Here is a 6,000-nt window from a genome sequence, read left to right on the forward strand (position 1 = left end):
ATCAAGAAAATAGGAATTCAGACTTAGACCGAGGGAAGTTGAAGATTATAGAGTAAAAAGTCTGAGTCGACAATTCCTAGTACGAGGTAAGTTCATACGTAAAACATGATGTTACAAATATATTTTTGATGCTTGGATTATACATAGATTGTATATATAATTGATTATGGTTGAATAGGTTAAGAAATCAATGGTATTAGGCACTAATTCTGCGATTCAAAATAGCTTTGGTTATCTGAGGCACTAAGTGTGCGATTCAAAATAGCTTCGGCTATCTGAGGCACTAAGTGTGTGATACCGAGATAGGTTTGGATAATTGAATTGGCACTAAGTGTGCGGAATCGTTCTAGCTTCGACTAGCCCTTAAAGCACTAAGTGTGCGGATGTTAAAGCATGAATAATCTCCAAAAAGTCTTAAAATATCTGAACGAGAGGTGAGAATGAAAATGAATAAATACGGGAAGGTTCAGTTATGTATGATACCCATGTGACAGATGATGTTATGCATATGAAGTTCATAGCATTGATAGATGAATTGAGAATTAATAAGTACCCCGGTGTTGATGTTTTAAATTTTATAAACTGTTGATGATACTAAGCTTTTGAAAGCTTAGTTTGTGTATGTTTGCATTGTTCTTATAGATATCGAAGCTACTGTAAGCTCGGGGATCGTCGAGGATCGTCACTACATTATCGAATCTCATTTTGGTACCTTTTGAAAATGTATCTACTAAAGTATGGCATGTATAGGCTAGAAGTACTTTGGATAGGTTTTGTAATGTTTATGTTTAGCCATGTGATATGGTTTGATATGGTTGTGTTTATGTTTTGATCTTGGTATATGAAATGTGATGCAAAACAATATATTTGATGTGTTCATGAATGGATAAGAGAAATGGTAAGTTTAGCAAGTTTTGGTATGAGATTTGGTCATAAGTCTAAAGATTATGATACCATATGTTTTGATATGATTTGGTCTTATGTTTTGGCACAATTGATTTGAGTTTATAAGCATGCAAATGGTTGATAATGTTATGTCATGAATGTTGTATGGTTTGGTATAGGAATTGGCTGAAATTGTTGTGTAAATGTGCTTGGTTTGGTACTTGTAGGTTTGACCCATTTGGGGTGGCAAGTTGGCTATTCAAATGGCTTAATTTTTGTGCATACGGACAGGGACATGGGAGTGTGTCTCAGTTGTGTGTGACACATGGCTATGTTGCACGGCCATGTGTCCCCTGGGGTACCCTACAATTGTAAGTCAGATTCGACCACGGCCAAGGCACACGTACATGTGGCTAGCCGTGTGACCCAAATCAGATTAGACCACGGCCAAGGCACACGGCCTTGTGGCTAGCCGTGTGGCCCAAGTTAGATTCGACCACGGCCAAAGCACACGGGCGTGTGTTGTGGCCATGTGAGCAAGTCAATATGTATGCCCTATTTTGACACGGTCTAGACACACAGGCATGTCTAATGCCATGTCAGGTACACGGCATGTTCACACGGGTGTGTGACCTGTACTTGTTTGAAAAATGTTTAAATTTTGGAGAAATTTTGTATGTGTTCAGTTATGACCCGACCCTTTTCTAATACGTGTTGAAGGTCTCGATGACCTATATATAGGACTCTATATTGATGATTGATATTTAATGTTTTGATGCTTATGAAATGAATGTCAATGTTTCGATTTTGTCCGGTAATGCCTTTAACCCTAGTTTGGCAACGGATACGGGTTAGGGGTGTTACATTTTATTGGTATTAGAGCTATGGTTTAGTCAGTTCTAAGACTACCATAGCGTATGTGAGTCTAGTTATACATGTCATATTTATGAATTGCGATAGTGTGATGAATCCTGACATTGAAATGTGCTTTTATATAGCAAATGGATCACGAACGAGCCGTGGCGAACGATGTTGAAAGTAATGCGCCTGCTCCCGTGCAAGGGACGACACCATCTAATTCTAGACCTGCTACGAGTAGCCTTGAAGGTGAGGCTAGACAAGCCTTCTATCAGAAAATGAACGATTGGTTTAGCCAATATATTAGAACCAATCCGGCTGTTCAACAACCTCCGCCTCCGATTAATTCTCCTCAAACTCCTATTATGCCACTAGTGAATTAGGTTTTGTTAAGTAGACCACCAGTCGATAAGATTAGAAAATATGGGGCTAAAGAGTTCCTAGCTACAACGAGCGATGATGCTGAAAAAGCCGAGTTTTGGCTAGAGAACACGATAAGAATTTTTGACGAATTATCATTAAATCCTGAAGAATGCATAAAATTTGCTGTTCCCCTTCTGAGAGATACGACGTACCATTGGTGGAATTTGACATCTGTGGTTCCGAGTGAACAGGTTACTTGAGATTTCTTCCAAGCTGAATTCCTGAAGAAATATACCAGTCAAAGATTCATTGATCAGAAACGTAAAGAGTTACTTGAGCTTAAACAAGGGCATATGTCTGTCACAGAATATGAACGAGAATTCGTAAGATTAATTCAGTATGCTCGTGAATGTGTATCTACAGAAGCAGTAATGTGCAAAAGATTCGAGGTGGCTTAAATGAAGATATTCGTCTGTTAGTCAGAATTTTGGAAATCAAATAATTTGTTGTGCTTTTTGAACGAGCATGTAAAGTTAAAGATCTCGGGAAAGAGAAAAGAAAAGCTGATTTTAAAGCTAGAGAGGTACGAAAGAGATCATCGGGCAAGTTATTTCAGTCTGCAACAAAGAAATTCAGAGATGATAATAGCCGTTTAAAGGCTACTGTGGGACATTCGAATAGAGATCGTACTAGATCGCAATCGAGCTTTAAAGCTCCAGCTACGTCTGTTGTCAGTGTTGGTAACGCAAAGAATGAAAAACCTGGGTGTGATCGATGTGGAAGGCAACATTTTGGAGAGTACTGGGGAAATAGTGTAACAACCCGATTTAGGGCCTAGTTGGAACAGTGGTCTTGGGAACAAAAATCCAAAGTTAGAAAATTTATTTTATTACTATTATGGAGTCATGGCATAATTATATTAGTGCATGAAAAATTTGGTGAGTTAATTTTAATGTTTGAGAGCCCCGTTGCCAAAAAGGACTAAATCGCATAAAAGGAAAAAGTTGCATTTTAGTACCAGGATATGTTAAATCGCTAGAGAACAAAAATTAGGGGCTTTTAAAGAGAAATTAGACCCCTAGAAACAAGGTGGCCGGCCATAGGAAGCAAATTTAGTCAAAAGGTCAATGTTAGGTGACTTGATGACATAATCTTGTGATAAAATATTACCTATGAGCTTAGCTATCAATTTCTTTCTTCTCCATCTCTTCTCTCCACAAAAAATATCAGCAAATATGGAGGTTTGAAACCTGAAAATTTGCAGCAACTTATTCCTCTCATAATGTAAGTGATCTTGATGATTTTTTTGATGATTTTTACATTTTTTGGCATGCTTGTATCATGGGCTTTCAAATGAGAGGACTATTTTTAAAAATGGTGAAAAGTCTAGGGATTTACCATGAGAGAGTTTATGTTGTTTCCTGAAATTTTATGGAAGAAAATGAATCTTAGAAAAGTTCTAAACAACTTTGTGAAATGTGTTAGCATGAAAACACCTAAAGGGACTACTTTGCATAAGTTGCAAAATAGGTGGTAACTACATGAAATAGTGAGAATTTGGGGTTGCTATAAGAATAAAAAGGGGTGGGCTAGGCCTAGAATAAGAGGAAAATTGATAAAAATCGATTTTCGAGCATAGGGGCAAATGGTTATTTTGCCAAGGTCTAGGGGCAAAATGGTCATTTTAACTAAGATGTAAATTTTAGATTGCCTAATTGTGTTTAATGACTAAATGAGTGCATTTTGCTATTATAGATCAAGATTCACCGAATCTGAACCTAGACCGGGGGAAAGCCATGCAAATCGACTAAACCGACTAGTCGAGTACATTTTGTAATCCGAGGTAAGTTGTATGTAAATAATATAACTACATTGTTAATACATGTATTTGCATTGTCATTGAATTGATATAGCATGGATTGCTAAATTGTGAATTGAGAATGCTTAGTAATAATTGAGATAGTAGAAAGACCCTGTTGAAACCCTAGGAAACAAACTGGATATTCATGCCATGACATTTGGGTAATTTGTATGACAGTGTAAGACCATGTCTGGGACATGGCATAAGTATTGAGACGAGTGCCAGTGTAAGACATGTCTGGGAAATGCATCGGCTACGAGACATGTCAGTGTAAGACCATGTCTGGGACATGGCATCGACATGGATACATAAGAGCTAGTGTAAGACCATGTCTGGGACATGGCATCCATAACTTAACCCATGTTTGATGCTTATAGAATATCCGATAGTATTCTAAAAGGCTCAACTTTAAAATTTATGGAAGTGAATTAGTAAGGAAAGTATAATAATGTTGTGAGTGGTACAAGTACCTATTTGATATGCATGAGTATGAGCACAAAATAGAAAATGTGACTAGAGTAGACGGTAATGAGTAAGTCAAGCTTATGCCTATCTTTGTGCTATTAGTATGATGAATAGAGGTGAAATCGTTGTGGTATATTCATTTATATGCAACTTACTAAGCTTTATGCTTACTCTCTTTCCTTTCCCTTTTCTTTCAGTGCCGATTTATTTGCTCAAGGATCCCTTGAAGTCAAAGATATCGATCACACTATCAGCCGTAATACTCGGTATAGTTGGATTTATATTTTTGATTATGGCATGTATAGGGCTAGACCTTATTATTTTGTGTCTTTGAGAATTGATCAAATATGTTGGTCTAGAATAGATTCTACTCTTTACATTGAGCCTTGAATGAGGGCTTTCATTTTGAGTCTATAAAAGATGCATCTTCAAGGTTGAATGAATATCTATTATGCTTGTTTTGGTATTGGTTGGTATTGACATGAAAATAGGTACATTAGGGTGGCAAAAAGGCTTGGTAGATAGCCTCATATTGTCCACACGGGTAGAGACACGGGTGTGTGTCTAGGCCATGTGTGACACACGGTCAGCCCTATGGGCATGTGAGCAGGCCGTGCATCCCCTGCACCTAGAAATTTCAAGTCAGAACGCATGGTAAGGGTCACACGGGCAGAGACACGGCCGCGTGTGACACACGGTCAGCCCTTTGGGCATGTGAGAAGGCCGTGCATCCCTGCACCTAGAAATTTCAAGTCAGAATGCATGGTAAGGGTCACTCGGGCAGAGACACGACGATGTGTCTCATCCGTGTGGAGGGCACGGCCTAGTGCACGAGTGTTACCATGGTCGTGTGATGCTGACATCAGAAACAGAATACCCAGGTTTTTACACACGAGCTGCGCCGCGGGCGTGTTGTGGCCGTGTGAAAAGACACAGGCAAAGGACACTAGCGTGTGTCTAGGCTGTGTGAAGTCTGCACTTTTTTTATGAAAAATAGTAAAAATTAAATTGCCACACTGGTGCAGGGCATGGGTGTGTCCCAAGCACACGGGCGTGTGTCCTAGACCCACACGGGCATGTGGAACCTTAAAGCATAAAATTTTTTAATTTTTTCTTGATCCTCGGTTTAGTCCCGAACCACCTCGAATGTATATTTTGGGCCTCGTAAGCCCAATTAAGAGATAGTTTGCATGTGAAATGAAAAGTTTTAAATTGATCAAAATTTTATGGATAGATTTTCTATTATTGGTTGAGTTTAAGTTCGGTAGCACCTCAAGCCCTGTCCTGGCATTGGATACGGGCGAGGGGTGTTACAAAGAGTAATAACCGAGATTGTTACAGTTGTGGTTAACAAAATCATTTTATAAAAGATTACCCAGATTTAGTTGAAAAAGATAATGTTCTGAATCAGAGGTCAAGTGGCAATGTTTCTCGTGGTAGACCTCCCAGAAATACGGGAAATATAAATGGCAGTCAGAGAGGGACATAAGATACAACTGTTAGATCAGAGGCTCGTGCACCTGCCAGAGCCTATGCTATTCGAGCTCGTGAGGAAGCTTCGTCACCAG

This window comes from Gossypium hirsutum, chromosome A01, assembly GCF_007990345.1.
Source record: "Gossypium hirsutum isolate 1008001.06 chromosome A01, Gossypium_hirsutum_v2.1, whole genome shotgun sequence".
NCBI classification, from domain to species: Eukaryota; Viridiplantae; Streptophyta; class Magnoliopsida; order Malvales; family Malvaceae; genus Gossypium; species Gossypium hirsutum.